Raw genomic sequence first — 16,556 nt, 5'->3', positions numbered from 1 at the left:
ATGGTTTTTTCCAGTAGTTATGTACATATGTGAGAGCTGGACCATAAAGAAGGCTAAACGCTGGAGAATAGATACTTTCAAACTGTGGTGCTAAAGAAGACTCTTAGAGTCCCCTAGACAGCAAGGCGATCAAACCAGTCCATCCTAAAGGAAATCAATCCTGAATATTCATTGGAAGGACTGATGCTGAAGCTGAAGCTCCACTACTTTGGCCACTGATGTGAAGAGCTGACTCATTGGAAAAGACCCTGATGCTGGGGAAGATTGAGAGCACTAGAAGAGGGGAGTGATAGAGAATGAGATGGTTGGATGGTATCGCCGACTCAATGGACAAGAATTTGAGCAAACTCTGGGAGATAATGAAGGACAGGGAAGCCTGACATGCTGCAGTCATGGGGTCGCAAACAGCTGGACATGACTGAGTGACTGAACAACAACAACAAACAAACAAATAGTTCTAGGCCTGCTGAATTTGTGATACTATATGTTTGTCAATCAGCTCACAGGAGGAAAGTAGAAAATATGCACTGGGATTCCCTATTACATTTTTTCCAGAAACTATGTATGGAGTATCTCCTAGGACTGAGTCTGCTTCTAAGAGGTAGAATAGTTAATGAGGATTTACCAGTTCTGCCTTAATTTACAGAGCTTATATTCTAGATTCATGCTGTCTAATAAAATAGCCACTACTCAGACATAGATATTAAAATTAAAAAATGAGTTCCTCAGTTGCATTAGCCACACTTTAAATGTTCAGTAACCACATGTGTCTAGTGGCTATCATATCGGACAGGATTTATAACATTTTAAGATCACAGAACACTAAAGTAGAAGGGATACTCATTCAGATAGTGTTTTATTTTTTATTTTTTAAAGCTTAATAATAAATCATATAAAATGAAAAGCAAATATAAATAATATTCTATGCATCTATGTAATCTCTACCAGAATAAAGCATATTTTGCTAGTTGCCACATTTGTCTCAACTGATTCTTTTTTTTTTTTTAAATATAAAACATTATGAAAAATCCATGGTCCTTCCCTTTTCCTCTCCCTCTCCTCCTGAAGATAACTATTATCCTCAAGATGCTGTGAATCACTCATAAGCATGTTTTTGAACTTTTACTGCATGGGAATACATTGATATACAATACAAACTCTTATTTTATGCTTCACAATTTTTTACATAAGTGTCAGCTCTTTGCAACATGCTTTTCTTGTTTGTTGCTTCCATTTAACATTTTCTTATGATATTTAACCAGTGATGTATATCATTCTATACATTAATTTTTTCTGCTCTGTAATATTTGTGTGTGCTGCAACTGCTGCTAAGTCACTTCAGTCATGTCCGACTCTGTGCGACCCCATAGACGGCAGCCCACCAGGCTCTCCCATCCCTGGGATTCTCCAGGCAAGAACACTGGATTGGGTTGCCATTTCCCTCATGTGTGTGTGTAAAAAGAAACCCACTGTGCATTTATTTACCCTCAGGAGCTTTCCAACTAAAGTTGTAATACCGTAAACATTTTACAAGCTCTGCTGGACAACCCAACCTCTGTGCCAGGCCTAATATGAGTTCAGCAGCCCACAGATTCTAACCCTTTTATAAAAGTGCACAGAAGGGAAGGGTCCCTCCATGGTACTGCTGGATGCCCCACCATGGCCTTGCTTTGGTGGGGGATGCTCCGAGTGGTCATGTACTTATTCCCTGATAGGACCATAATGGGATCAATCAGCAGTGGCACTGCAGTCTCAGAGCATCTGATTGAGTTGCTGTTTTCTGGAATCATGTTTATTAATTCTTTCCTAAATAAATGAGTCTCTATGCAAATCAAGTCCTAAGAAATAGCTTGTAAGACACATGCACTCATTTCTTGAAGGGAAAAATAAGTCAGTAAGTTTATGTCAAAATTTCCACTCTATCTGAATATATTTAGCTACTATCTTTTGATGTTCTGATCTCATAAATTTAAAAGCAATGCTGGATCGTAGCTAGGGAGACAGGCAGCAAGTACTGGGTATATTTCTCCTTTCTCCTTTCTTTAGCCTTGTCCTCTCAAAGAATTCTGTTCTTTATGAAATGTGAAATCAGCCTCAGGATTTTTAAGAATGTCAATGTTATACTGACTATTTCCATTTTGGGTGTTTAAAGTACACCCTTCTTATGGTTGTCTCAAGTACAAACTGAACCTGCTTTCACCTACAACGTGAAACTGCTTTTGTATCATTTCAAAGACGGGGAAACTGAAAATGTTGATATATTCCATTGCTGTATTTCATGCATTTTCACACTCCAGGTTATTGGTTTAGGAAAAACATTAGTAAATTGGGCATTTAAACAAATTGATTCAGAGGGGGTTGTAAGACTGATTATCAAAGCAGGCCTGAGGGCCATTTTCATGAATCGTATGTTCTAGGAACCTCACACAAAACACATTAGAAAAGTAATTACTCATCTCTATCTAGTCCAGTAAGGTAAGCCAGTAGGTGCCTCCAAATGGGTGGGACAGTTTAAAAAAATTCTTTTTCTGTTTAATTTCTTTTCCTCTAGCAAAACATTTTCCCCCAAGTTATGTCTACTCTAAAAGTATAATAATATAAATAGAAAGACCTAGGACCCTTCTTCCCACTCCCCACCTCACATGCTCAGTCACCCCTTTCCCCCCACAGATTTATAGCATATAAGAATTCTGAAGGACACATCATTAGTAAGTGCTAAAGATTCATGAGAAACTGCTAGAGGACTTTAGTTTCCGGGTTGGTTATTCTAAATCACTTTACAATGGAAAAGAACTAATTATTCTGGATAAAATATTTTTAAATCCATTTTTTAAATATCTACCATTGACATGGCAAACATGTAAAGTACCTGTAATCTACAGACACACATACACACACAAGAAGGAAGGAAAGTAGGAAGAAATAAAGAATGAAAAAGGGAATGAGAAAGAAAAAAAAGAGTGAAAGAAAGAAGGAAGGAAAAAGAGAAGAGCATCCTGAGAGGTAGGCTAGCGCTTGAAGTGACTTTCACCTTGAGATGAGCCTCACTAACTCAAGATTCTGTTTTAAAAGCTATGCAGGATATAAGAGAATAGAAATAAGGCTAGGGCCTCATAAAGTGAAAATGTAATAGGAAACCCAGTATCAGTCTGCATATCCAAAGGGCTACCCTTTCAAGTAAGGTTTTGGATAAGTAAACATACTACCCAGAAGAAGACAATATGGAACCAAACCCTGTCTCCTCTGATCTTGGCAATGGTTGAAGAGGAAAAAGTTGCCTTTGAGAATTAATAAACAACAAACTGGCCTCACTTAGATTTTGAGCTCTAATTCCTGTTACCATGTATAACTAAAATCATCTTAAGCAAATAATTTCAAGTAGGTAATAACTGGGGAATCAAATGTAATACTTTCTGGAAAAATCCAACTTCAGCCTAACTTTCAAAGAATTACTGCAAAGGATTTCCCAAGGAATGTGACCTCAGAGTCAAAGATCATATATCATATAAGCAAACGAGGTGCCGTGAGTTAGAGCCAAAGAAACAGCAGAGAGTAGAATCCTATCATAAGGAAAATGATCAAATACAGAATAAAAAACAACTGTGTTTAATGTGTTTCAAGATAAAACAGAAAAGACTGACATCATAAGTAAGAAAAAATAGATTATAAAGAAACCACACACATGTGGAAAAGAAGCAAATTAAGTTTCAGGTATGAAAAATATGATAATTAAAGTAAAAAAGGAACTAAAAGGTGAAAAGAGCAGATTAGATTCTGCTGAAAATAAGTAGTTATCTGGAGAAAAGATCTAAAAAAACGCTGAATATATTTCAGAAAGACAGAGAGATGAAAAATATATATTTTTTTAAAATATACTTTTTTTAAAGGGGGCAATTGGGGCATGGAGAACAGCTTAAGAAGTTTGAAAAATAAGAATAGGGAAAACCGGGAAAGGTTGATATTATAAGTGATAATGTCAGAAGTGTTCAGAATTGTTGAAAGGTATCAAACTATAAGTCTATAAAACACATGAAAAACCCACACAAAATAAATTTTAAAATTCATATGTATATGAAACATACATATATTTATACACATGTGTATATATCACTGTCTTTGTCGATCAATTAATCAATCAATCATCAATCTATGAGTCTGTAGAACACATGGGCAAAGAAAAAATGTTGAAAGAAGCCAGAGAAGAAAAAGAGATCACTGACAAAAGAATGGTAATTAACCTGACAGCTGAATTATCAACAGCATGCATTGGAAGCCAGAAGACAAGGGAATATTATCGACAATGTGCTAAGACAAAAATAATTTTCAAGAACAAGGACAAAAGAAAGGCATTCAGAATTTTAAAAAAAATTACAGGAGTTTACTTCACTAAAAAAAAAAAAAAACTAAAGGATGAATTTTGAGTGGAAGGAAATTAACCTCAGATAAAAAGTCTGAAACAGAAAAAGGGAGCTCTATTATTGTCATGTAAAAAATTTAAAGTTATTATATAATGTTTAAAGGTTATAAATAAAACAAGATAAAACTTCAATGGGGGAGAAACATGCACATTGCAAGTAAGGATAGTTGGAATTAAAACATGTTAAAGCTTTTATAATGTTTACAATGACAGCAAAGGCCCTGGTTCATTTTCTACTTCATTTAATTAAGGGAGCACATTGATATTGTCTTAGAAAGAATAACATTAACATTCGTACTCTTCAGTTATGCTAAATGAAGGACTTCTAGAGGTCTGCTCTTTAACATAGTGCCTGGAGTTACCAATATGGTAATATGCACTGGAAAATTTGTTAGGAGGTAGATCTCATGTGAAGTGTTCTTACCACAAATGAAAACAGAAAAACCAAAAGGATGCAGGGAACCTCTGGGAGGTGTTGGACATGTTTGTTACCTTGATGGTGGTGATGTTATCACAGGTATTTGCATAGGTCCAGCCTCCAACTCTATGCATTAAAACTGTACAGTTCTTTGTATATCAAGTACATCTCAATAAAGTTGCTGCAAATCCAAATTACTGCTTCATTAGTGCAACTGAAATCAAGAAAGAAATGAAAAAATGTAAATGTCAATAAATGTCAAATTGCAGGTAAAAAAACAAGACTGTGAAAAATCCAAATAGTAGTATAACACAATTAATGTAAATTGCTTAAACTCTCCAGTTAAAATATAAAACTTGTTGGAATATATTAAATTAAAAACAAGCAGAACTATGTGATCTATACTGGAGACAGATCTAACATGGAGGGACACAGAAAAATATGGAAAAATATAACAAGTCAATAATAACTAAAATTAGACTAGCATATTTATGTAAATTTCAGGCAATTAACTTTGAGACAAAAATATAATTAAAAATAAATAATATAAAGAGACATAAACAAAATGAGAAAATATATAAAATACTAGGGAATAAAAAATTCTAAATATGTTATGTGCAATATACCTCCAAAAACTAGAAAGCCACGATTGACATAAATTTAAGTAGAATTAAAACCAAATCTCATAGCAGGATGTTTTAAAGCAACTCTCTGAGATATTAGGAAATCCAAAAGGGTCACACCATACTTTAGAAAAATTGACATCATTCAGACTATTATGAACATAGATTAATAATTAGAAAACAGTAATAAAAAATGCATTTAAAAAAGAATTCAAAACAGTATCTAGCACAAAGAAGAAATCAAAATGGACAAATATGAAACACAAAGGTAGAGAAGATTGGAATAGCACATTTAACCTTCAAAAGGCCATGCAAGAACATCCTTGTAGTCGACAAAGAAGACTGTGAAATAAACCACACCTCTGGGTACTCACATCCTGTGTAGGCCTACTTACAACTGAATATGGGAATACCCTGTGTAACCAACAAGGTGTTATGCTAAGCAACTTCCAAGGTTAGAATACAAGAAGACTTGCAACTTTCACCTTAGTCAACAGAAATGCATGTTCTTGGGTAAACCAGCAGCCCCCATATAAGAAGTCTAATTAGCTGGGAATCACCACAGAGTAGAGACCTAAGCTAGTCAAATGGAGTGAACACTAGGAAAGAGATGCCCAGCTAGTTCCCAGATATTTTAGTTCTTCCAAATAAGATGCCAGAAATACCATCAAAGATTTCTTAAATTTCTGGCTCTCTTGAGCCTGAAGATGGCTCCAGTATCAGTTTCCATCTAACTGAAATTCCACATGAGACTCCAATCTCTAAGTTGTAAAATCATGAGAGATAAAAATAAATTATTATTTCAGCAACCAAATTTGGGGACAGTTTAGTATTCTGCAGGAGATAATTGAAATAACCATAAAATTAGAGATGAAACAGCCTTTACAAACAGACCTAACATACTTTATAGGACTAGTATCATTTGGATTATGTTTTGTGAATATCAGCAGAATTAGAGAGAAAAAAATAACAATAAATGCTACATTTATGAAAAAAGGGGTTTGAAGCATAGTTCCATGTCTGGAAGAAGAGGAAATTAGGGTAGAAACTTAAAAATATTTATTAGTTAGTCATAGATAAAATAGAGACTTATGTGGTACAGCTTGTGGGTAATAGATATACAGATGGGGCAATTTTATTGCCTTAAATTTTAACATTTTTAAAGAGGAGGAAAGGGTGATAATTAATGGATTAAATCAATCAGGGTTCAGTTAGGAGGCAGAAACCATACCATAAATTTCAGGAGGGAACATTTAAAGAACTGTTAGTTGAGAAAAATGGTAAACTTCTATTGGAAGAGCAGAAGAACAATTTGAAGAAATAGCTACATGTATATCTACAGCTGAATCACTGTGCTGTACCTGGGAAACTAACACAACATTGTTAATCAACCATACTCCTATATGAAATTAAATTTAAAAAAATATGACAGAGAGAGTGACTGCAGAAAGCAGTTAACACCCTTAGGGCTGGCAGAATAAAAAGCAAGTAAGATTCACAGATGGGAGGCTCAGTAATAATAAATTTTAGACCTCTGAGAAATGGTGCAGGTTTTCCGAAAACATACAAACCACTATGGCAGTTGCAGAAGGTCACTCACCAGGACCAGGAGAGCAGCATGCCCTCCTGGTAAAGAACATTTCTGAATAGACAGCTGAGCATGGCATTGACTGTCCTTGCTAGGAAGGCTGCAGGGACCAGCCGTGGACCAGTCCACCTGCTACAGATGAAAAACAGAAAGAAGCCACTTTTTCCTCCATTCTTGCAGTCTCCTTATAGTGCCTCTTATTGTCAGAGTCTAATATAGAGAAATATCAATAACCTCAGATACACAGATGACACCACCCTTATGGCAGAAAGCAAAGAACTAAAGAGCCTTTTGGTGAAAGTGAAAGAAGAAAGTGAAAAAGTTGGCTTAAAACTCAACATTAAAAAACTAAGATCATGGCCTCCAGTCCCATCACTTCATGGCAAATAGGTGGAGAAACAACGGAAACAGTAAGAGAAACAAACAAACAAAAAACAGTTATTTTTGGGGGCTCCAAAATCACTGCAGATGGTGATTGCAGCCATGAAATTAAAAGATGTTTGCTCCTTGAAAGCAAAGCTGTGACCAATCTAGATAGCATATTGAAAAGCAGAGACACTAATTGACCAACAAAGGTCCATCTAATCGAAGCTATGATTTTTCCAGTCATCATGTATAGATGTGAGAGTTGGACTATAAAGAAAGCTGAGTACGAGTTGCCAGTCCAGGTTCGATGCACGATACTGGATGCTTGGGGCTAGTGCACTGGGACGACCCAGAGGGATGGTATGGGGAGGGAGGAGAGAGGAGGGTTCAGGATGGGGAATACATGTATACCTGTGATGGATTCATTTTGATATTTGGCAAAACTAAGACAATTATGTAAAGTTTAAAAAAAAAAAAAAAAGAATTGATGCTTTTGAACTGTGGTGTTGGAGAAGACTCTGAGAGTCTTGGACTGCAAGGAGATCCAACCAGTCAATCCTAAAGGAAATCAGTCCTGAATATTCACTGAAAGGACTGATGCTGAAGCTGAAACTCCACTACTTTGGCCACCTGATGTGAAGAGCTGACTCATTGGAAAAGACCCTGATGCTGGGAAAGATTGAAAGCAGAAGAGAAGGCGATGACAGAGGATGGGATGGTTGGATGGCATCACCGACTCGATGGACATGAGTTTGATCAAGCTCTGGGAGTTGGTGATTGACAGGTAAGCCTGGTGTGCTGCAGTCCATGGGATCGCAAAGAGTCAGACACAATTGAGTGACTGAACTGAACTGAACACAGAGGCAGCTGGAAGAGGAAAATTTTGATTTGCAGAGTCCAACTCCAGCATCAAAAATAGGACAAAAGAAGGGCAATTTATAACTGAGAGCAGATAAATTAATTTTAGACATTCTGAGGATTCAACATAACTTCACAATAAGCATAAAGAAGCTAAGAGAAAGGAAATATTAGAGACAGAAAAATAATGAAAAGATAAAAAGGACCAATAGATGAAATAATTTTTATGTTCTCAAAACTAATAAAAATAATAAATCTCTGGACAGATTAATAAAATAAATATTAAATCATGATATAACTACAGATATGACAAAAATTAAAATATGAATGTATATTGAATAATTTCATGTTGAAAAATTTGAAAACTTAGATCAAATGGACTAAATTCTAAAAGATACAAATTACCAAAACTGATGTAAGAAAAAACAGTGAATGTAAATTATCCTATAATCATTTAAGAATCCTAATTAGCAATTGAAAAATTTCCTACTAAGAAAATATCAAACTGAATGAGTTCAGCTAGCATTTAATGAACAAATAATTCAAATTTTCTAGACAGTTTCTTTGAGATAACAGAATAAAAAGGAATGCTTCTTGAGTATTTCAGATTAGTTGGAAAGTATTGACTGGAGCTGAGAATAATGAGATAGGGACAGTATAAGAAATAAAACCTGTACTTTATTTTCCCTCAGCAACGTATAAACATCCTAAACAAACTGTTAGACAACCAAGTACACAATAGAAAAAGTACAGAACCAGCTAAAGTGTACATCAGAAATAGGATATAATAATTGTGGTGTATTTATTTAATAAACTCCTAACTATGCTGTGCCTTAGATGGAAAAAACTATAGCTATAAGCTACACCATGGATGAATTTCAAAACCAACATTAAATAAATAATATAGGAAAAAACTATATCCTATACTATTTTACACTTTTATGTAGATCCTGACTCTTAGTAACACTTTTCTTACTCTCCTTCCTCTTTCCTCTCTGATTCATCTTGCCTAACACAACACCTTGTAGAAAGAAGAACTGCTGCTGCTGCTAAGTCGCTTCAGTCGTGTCCGACTCTGTGCGACCCCATAGACGGCAGCCCACCAGGCACTGCTGTCCCTGGGATTCTCCAGGCAAGAACACTGGAGTGGGTTGCCATTTCCTTCTCCAGAAAGAAGAGCAGACACCCACTAAATACTTGATGAATGAGAGACTGTATGATCAGAGCTACAATTTCAGGATTACATTAGGTATCTTTGCTGTGTAACAGAGTTCCAAAATATAGTAGATTGGTAAAACATGTATCTCACAACTTCTGTGGGTCAAAAATTCAGGGTAAGTCTGGCTCCCTGTATGACTACAATTGCGATGATAGTCAGGGCTATGGATATTCAACATTCAAATGAAGTTTAACCACTTGCAAACTGACTCGAGACTGTTGACAGGATTCAGTTTCTCTCTGGTTATGGCCTGAGGCTGCCTTCAGTCTCTAACTACATGGACATCTCTATGCGACAGCTCACAATATGGTACCATCTTCCATCACAGGAAGTGATAGCAGCAAAGAGAGAGTGTGAGCAAGAAGAAAGTCATAGCTTTTTATAATTTTCTCTCAGTAGTGGCATCTCATCACATTTGCCATAACCTAAGTCACCAGGTCCAGCCTACAATCAAGAGAAGGGATTGCATAGTGTCCATTCTGAGTGAGATAAATAATAAAGTCTATAAGTGGTCAAGGAAGATCATTTATCATTGATCTGAAAAGACGTCAAGGACTTGGGATTGGGTTTGAGATTTTAAGTATGGTTTGCACTTTGTTAAAGAAAGATAAGGAGGACACCCATGCAGAAGACTCATGAAATATGGAGTGAGAAAAAAAGAAAGAGAGAAATCATACTGGGAGTGTTTGAATGGCATGGCTTTAATGCCAGATGATTGACTCTGCTGCTGCTGCTGCTAAGTCACTTCAGTCATGTCCAACTCTGCAAGCTATGGTCTGTAAGACCGTAGCTCACCAGGATCCTCTGTCCATGGGATGCTCCAGGCAAGAATACTGGAGTGGGTTGTCATGCCCACCTCCAGGGGATCTTCCCAACCCAGGGATCAAACCCAGGTCTCTTACATCTCCTGAACTGCAGGTGGATTATTTACTGCTGAGACACCAGGGAAGCCCAACTAACTGTAGGTAAAGGCTTACGAAGAATAGTGAATGGAGATTAAAGTCTCCAGGACCTAGTTAGTACAAGAAAATGTATAATAAACATTTGTTAAATAAATGAATAAATAAAATCCTAGGCCTTTGTCTATTTGCAGCTTTAAAAGATATACAGATTAAGAATCTAACCTTTTAAATGTTTATTTCCACAATTATCTACCTGGTGACTGTGAGCAGTCAGGGAAGTACTGATTTCTGAGATCCATTGTCATTGAGGGACTGGGACTTTGTGCTCTTACAGCTGCAGATGGGACATGAGAGATCAACACGGAGGCACCTGCCAGCTCCAGGTTGGCTCAAGGTTTTAGGGAGAAGACACCTGTGACAGGCAAGTAGGGAGAAAGTCAAATGAAAGGCATTGATCATGCCAGAACACAAGAAACTGCATATATTCCTGGACAACATATGTAGTCTTTTGTGATTGGCAATCCTCATTAAAACACTGATTAAATCTCGCTAATTCCTTGCCGTAGCATGATTCCATTGTACATTATTTCACAGATGTCAGGAACAAGTTCCCAAGTAAAACACCTCGGATTTTGCAGAATGAGATTCAAGATATACCAATTAATTTCTTTTTTATGAAAGATAATGATGTTTTGGGTAATAGGTTGACGATGTGGTGGTTGGGAATCATCATCATCACCATTAGCTCTCAAGTCTTTTTTTCTTTACCCTAAATGACAATGTTCAAAGTTGAATTTGTGTCTGTGTATGTCTGTGCGCATATATAAAAACGTGTTTATTTTTTTATGGCAATTTAGAAGCTTTCTAAACTGAAGTTAAGTAGATGTAGGGGTATACACACACACACACACACACACACTCTTACGCCTTTAATGAAAGTGAAAGTTGCTCAAGTCGTGTCAGACTCTTTGTGACGCCATGGACTATACAATCCATAGAAATCTCCAGGCAAGAATACTAGAGTGGGTAGCTATTCCCTTCTCCAGGGGATCTTCCCAACCCAGGGATCCAACCCAGGTCTCTCGCATTGCAGGTGGATTCTTTACCAGCTGAGCCACCAGGGAAGGCCTCTTACACCTTTACTCCTCCTCTAATGAGATCCTAAAGACTACACAGTGACCACAGTAGCAAGATGCTTCTCTTTCTTTAAAGCCAATAAATTGTGAATTGTGCTTCTGAAGGGGCCAATAATGCTGATTGGGAAAATCAGAGGAAATGGTACAATCTGAGGAGCTCTAGAATCTGGAATTTACACGGAATGCTCTCCTAGATTGTATTTCAGCCTCAGCATATACACAGGTAGATAGAGAACTGACTGCCAATGTCAGTGCCTTGCAAGAGACAGAAGTGATGTAACTCGTGCTGTAAACTGTCAGAGTACCTCTGAATTAATATCCAAAGCCTCTATGCATGTAAGCAATGAGTCCATGTGCATGTCATTTTTTTAAAAATTTTATTTTTAAACTTTACATAATTGTATTAGTTTTGCCAAATATCAAAATGAATCCATCACAGGTATACATGTGCTCCCCATCCTGAACCCTCCTCCCTCCTCCCTCCCCATACCATCCCTCTGGGTCGTCCCAGTGCACCAGCCCCAAGCATCCAGTATCGTGCATCGAACCTGGACTGGCATCTCGTTTCATACATGATATTTTACATGTTTCAATGCCATTCTCCCAAATCTTCCCACCCTCTCCCTCTCCCACAGAGTCCATAAGACTGTTCCATACATCAGTGTCTCTTTTGCTGTCTCGTACACAGGGTTATTGTTATCATCTTTCTAAATTCCATATATATGCGTTAGTATACTGTATTGGTGTTTTTCCTTCTGGCTTACTTCGCTCTGTATAATAGGCTCCAGTTTCATCCACCTCATTAGAACTGATGCAAATGAATTCTTTTTAATGGCTGAGTAATACTCCATTGTGTATATGTACCATAGCTTTCTTATCCATTCATCTGCTGATGGACATCTAGGTTGCTTCCATGTCCTGGCTATTATAAACAGTGCTGTGATGAACATTGGGGTACATGTGTCTCTTTTCCTTCTGGTTTCCTCAGTGTGTATGCCCAGCAGTGGGATTGCTGGATCATAAGGCATGTCATTTTTAATCACCTGAAAGTGCTTTGTTTGCTTTTTTTGTTTGTTTGTTGGGGAGAGGGGACAGAAGGCAACTTAAAGGCCAAAATATTGCTGTATTTTATCTAATTAAAAAATTTTTATCCATTACTGAGGTCACATTTTCTGTTGCTTCTGCCCACCAATTCCATAATGAAGCACTGCACTGGTTAGCATCGGAGAAAGGAGCTGCAGCCATTCCCAAGACAGGACAGGTCTCTTGGGAAGCAAGAATCATGGTCTTGGACTTTTGATGTGCAATTCGATGTTCCAAGTATGCAATTTTATTAGGTAGAATTTAGAATACTTCTCTTTGCTTTAGGTTACTTATCAGTGTGGTTAGTTATTGTGGTGAGGCGGTCAAATTGTTTTTCCATGTCTGCTTATGCTACCTAAATCTAGACAAATTCCCTCTCTAAAGCTCAAGGAAAACATCATTATCTCTGATTAAGTTCAAGATGCTAAATGCCTTTTATCTTTCTCTTTTGGATGAACCCAGTATTCAAACTGCCTCCTTTTTCTTTCTTCCCCATTACCTTACAGACCTTTGAGGGCACTAAGTGGGAAAATACTATATTCAGAATTTAGGAGGTTGGTCTGCAATAACTTTACTCTGCGCCAGCCAAGAACATAAGACTCTAGGGATTTGGCTTCAAAAGCAAAAGTAATTCTAGTCAGGATTATATAACTAGGGGCTGAAGGATCATAATTGACAATTTATGGAGAAAAGCCTTATTTGCTATGGGGACTTTAAAAAAAAATCTTAATCAGTATTTTCTGGATGTGCTTTTCTAAATTTCCAAGGTTGGCTTTTTATTTTCTTTAAAAACAAAACAAAACAAAAAAACCTCTAAGCTTTGAAGAATACATTGACATGAATTTTAAACCCTGTATACTTTTTCTAAATGTAGGTAGATCCAGTGTTGAGGTTATTATCATTATTCATCACCTACTATGTGTAAAAGCCTACATTTGGCACAAAAGTCTGAAACTTTCACTATTTATAGGGAGCTTTATAGTCACATGGCAACATTAAACACTATTTTTTTTTTAAACTGCACAGAAACTGGATTCTCAGCTATAGCAATACAATTTAAACTGAGACTTAAAACATGAAAGGGGTCTAGTTAAACATATGACCCAACAATTCTACTACAGGGCATATACCATGAGAAAACCATAGTTGAAAAAGACTCATGTACCCCAAAGTTCACTGCAGCACTGTTTACAACAGGGCATGGAAGCAACCCAGATGTCCATCGACAAATGAATGGATACAGAAGCTGTGGTACATATACACAAAGGAATATCCCTCAGCCATAAAAAGGAACATATTTGCATCAGTTCTAATAAACTTAGGCAGTTCTAAGTCAGTCCGTTTGAGTCCGTTTGAGTCAGTCAGTTTGAGTTTGAAGTAGATGAACCTAGAGCCTATTATACAGAGTGCAGAAAGTCAGAAAGAGAAAAACAAATATTGTGTATTAATGCATATATATGGAATCTTCAAAGCTGGTACTGATGAACCTGTCTGCAGGGCAGCAGTGGAGACGCAGACATAGAGAACAGACTTGCGGACGCAGTGGGGGAAGGAGAGGGCGGGACAAACAGAAAGCAGCATGGAAACTTACACACTACCTCATGTGAAATAGAGAGCCAGAGGGCAGTTTCTGTATGACTCAGGGAACTCAACCCCGGTCTCTGTGACAATGTAGAGGGGTGGGAGGGAGAGTTAAGAGGAAGGAGATGTATGCATATGTGGCTGATTCATGCTTATGTATGGTGGAAGCCAACACAGTATTGTAAAGCAGTTATCCTTCAATTAAAAATAAATACATTAAAAAAAAACCTTGAAAGGGGTCTAGTTAAATAAGTCCCTTTAATAGAGAGAAATATGAAAGCATCTTTCAGAATCCTTTCCAATGTCACTTCTTCAGGGAAAATTCCCCTTGATTCTCTCTAAATCATGCCTTCATGCTATAATTTCCCTTCTAAAGTTTATTCTAACTTTCTCATAATTTTCTTCCTATGTTTTTCTTATGTGAAAACACTCTTTATGATACCAAAATTATAGATACATGTTATTATATACTTGTCCCATCCCATAGAGCATACAACACCAACAGTGAATCCTAATGCAAACCATAGATTTGGGGTGATTATGGGATATGGGTTTATTATTGTAAAAAATATACCCCTCTGGTGGGGGATGTTGAAGATTAGGGAAGCTATGCATGTGGGGAGGCAAAGGGTATAGGAGAAATCTTTGTCCCTTCCCCTAAATGTTGCTGTGAACTCTAAAGTGCTCTAAAAAGTCTTAATTAAAATACAAACAAAAAGAATCAGTATGCATAAGTCATACAGATCATGTTTGAATCTTCACTTTTCACTAGCTATATGTTCTTTGAGCAAAATGAGGATAACATAACACTTATATTAGGAAGTTTTTGTAAGGATTCTATGACATCAATCACATGAGGTGCTAAACATTGTGTCTGGAAGACAATGATCTTGAAATCGATATAATCATCATTAGCATTAATTAATTATACTGTTAGTTGTTCACTGAAACCAAGCTTCAGGTCAAATGATTTTGACAGATATTAAATTAAAAGATGCTAGCTCCTTGGAAGAAAAGCTATGACCAACCTAGACAGCATATTTAAAAGCAAGACATTACTTTGTCAACAAAGGCCTGTCTAGTCAAAGCTATGGTTTTTCCAGTAGTCACATATGGATGTGAGAGTTGAACCATAAAGAAAGCTGAGCACTGAAGAATTGATGCTTTTGAACTGTGGTGTTGGAGAAGACTCTTGAGAGTCCCTTGGACTGCAAGTAGATCCCACCAGTCAATCCTAAAGGAGATCAGTCCTGAATATTGATTGGAAGGATTTATGCTGAAGCTGAAACTCCAATACTTTGGCCACTTGATGTGAAGAACTGACTCATTGGAAAATACCCTGATGCTGGGAAAGATTGAAAGCAGGAGAAGGGGATGACAGATGAGATGGTTGGAGGCATCACCGACATGATGGACATGATTTTGAGTAGGCTCCAGGACTTGGTGGACAGGGCAGTCTGGAGTGCTGCAGTCCATGGTGTCGCACAGAGTTGGACACGACTGAATGACTGGACTGAACCGAATTGACAACAGAACACTTCAGGTGACAGGAGTACTTCCACTGGAAACTGTTCTTCACAAAGCCTGCCTTTCCTCTTCCAGTGACATATTTCTGCTCAGAGTTCTCAGTGGCAGGAGACCAAAGGGACACAATTTGAGATTTGTATTTGTGTCTGGGACTAAGACCTTGGTCGTAACAGCTGAGATGAGATTCTCTAGGATTTTTATCTTCATGGAACTTAGTCGAAAGGAGAATGCAGAGGAAACTAGAAGGTTCCAGGATTTTCACTTCTGGAGTACATCTGGGCACCCTGTGAGCTAACTCAGACACCTGAACTTGTGGCATGCCAAGGGTTTTTCCTCTGGTGTCCTAAGATGCTCTGCCTTAACCGACATCCAGTTTCAAGGCTCTTGCTCAAAGCTGACACTGTCAATGTTACTGATGGGTGCCTGACTCCACAGAGCTGATGGTGACAAAGTTGAGTCCCAAATTGAAAAAAAAAAAAAAAAACACAGAGCAGGTTTTTTTCATTTTAGCCAGATCTTCTCTGTGGTTGAATACATCTGCTGTATTTCCATTGAAAACACAACATTTTGGTTGGTGTGAAAATCTGTCTCAGGAAATGCCCCCAAGAGAACAAAACATGTATCAGGTGATAATGGATGTTATTACTGGAAGCAACATTTGTCTCTTTTTTCCCCCATGACTCTCATTCAACCATAGTAAATTTTAATATGTGTGTCAGGTTTGCTACAATTTATATAAAATGAAACTCTTTGGGGAAGATAACACCCAGGTGTCCATATGATTTCATGCTGCAGCCTCAGCTCAGATCTAAAGCTAATGTCAGTTTCTGGTTCCTTC

At 37.3% G+C, this 16,556-nt stretch overlaps 1 long non-coding RNA gene across 12 annotated transcripts in view; it reads right to left on the bottom strand.

Annotated features, from left to right (window-relative positions):
- Positions 1–16,556, bottom strand: part of LOC147369591 (uncharacterized) — a 676,540-nt gene that overhangs the window by 75,118 nt on the left and 584,866 nt on the right. For 5 of the 12 annotated variants that reach the window (XR_015168514.1, XR_015168509.1, XR_015168545.1 and 2 more), the window contains one exon: positions 4,910–5,049. This is a non-coding gene — a long non-coding RNA (uncharacterized LOC147369591). Of the gene's footprint in view, positions 1–4,741; positions 5,050–10,644; positions 10,804–16,556 lie in introns of those variants that run through there. The other 7 variants (XR_015168516.1, XR_015168513.1, XR_015168519.1 and 4 more) reach the window with 5 other exon arrangements.

The sequence above is a fragment of the Bos grunniens genome, chromosome 7 (assembly GCF_055505025.1).
Source record: "Bos grunniens cultivar Pamir isolate PY7600 chromosome 7, Bosgru_T2T1.0, whole genome shotgun sequence".
Taxonomy (NCBI): domain Eukaryota; kingdom Metazoa; phylum Chordata; class Mammalia; order Artiodactyla; family Bovidae; genus Bos; species Bos grunniens.
Note: the sequence above shows the minus strand (reverse complement) of the source record. Positions and strands in the feature narration are given on the sequence as shown.